We start from the raw sequence: 1,084 nt of genomic DNA on the forward strand, positions 1-1,084 counted from the left end.
GGCGCTTGTAAGATTTGTAAATGTGTTTAAAGAAAAAAGAAAAAAAAAGAAAAAAAAAAAAAAAACAAAAACCAAGCGAACCTTGAACTGCCCTTTCGGGACGAAGCGCGGGGGGGTGGGATGGGGGTAAAAGGAAAAGGAGGAAAAAAAAAAACAACAAAAAAAAAGATAGAGAGAAGCGGTTTGGATTTTTATTTATTCTCTTAATGTCTATGAGTTCTCCAGGGTCTCATGTCACTTGGACTTGACTTTGGGAAGTCCCGGTCTTACTATGATTTGGGGGTTTGTTTTGGGGTTGTTTTTTTGGTTTGGTTTTTTTTTTTTTTTTGCACATTAAAAGACGAGATCAGCTGTGTTATATATATAAATATATATATATATATATTTTGCCACCACGCACTACTAGGTAAAATTGCTTTTCATGTCAGAAAAAAGGCTCTTCGAAGTTTAAAAAAAAAAAAAAAAGAAAAAAAAGAGGGGGAGAAACATTTATATTTAAAACATATGATAGTGTTTGCTTAATTTAAAACAGATAGTCCTTAAATTTGTGTGATCCAGTGAGACTAGATCTAAGTTTACTTTAGACAGAGCGTCAGGTATGAAGTCAGGCAGTAGCATTGTAAAAAATTAATAATATTAATACTACTATTAATAATAATAACGAAAATCCGAGTAAAAACCGATGGTAATTTAAAGATGTTTTCACCATGTCTTTGAAAGAAAATAAAAGAAAAAAAAAAAAACAGAGGTCCGTCTGGAGGAGCTGAATAACCGGAGCGCTGCGTGTTTTGGATGTGCTTTGCTCATTAAGTGCTCTTTGGAGACCCATGTTAGAATTAAACGGCGTAACACAATTAACATACATGGGGCTTGAATGGGAGGGTAAGCGGGGGAAGAATAGATAGATAAATAAATGAGAGATCAGGCGAAGGTAAACAAAAGGGGAGAGGAGAAAAGGGCTGAAAGGAGAGGTTAGAATGGCTGCTCCAGCCTTGTTTAGCATGACAAAACGGCTCTTTACAAATGAGGGACAATTAAAGGAGCTGGCTTGGGGAGGGCCTGGGAGCAAGCGGGCCCATCCGCT

Source organism: Charadrius vociferus, unplaced genomic scaffold (genome assembly GCF_000708025.1).
Source record: "Charadrius vociferus isolate BGI_N301 unplaced genomic scaffold, ASM70802v2 scaffold406, whole genome shotgun sequence".
Classification (NCBI taxonomy): Eukaryota; Metazoa; Chordata; class Aves; order Charadriiformes; family Charadriidae; genus Charadrius; species Charadrius vociferus.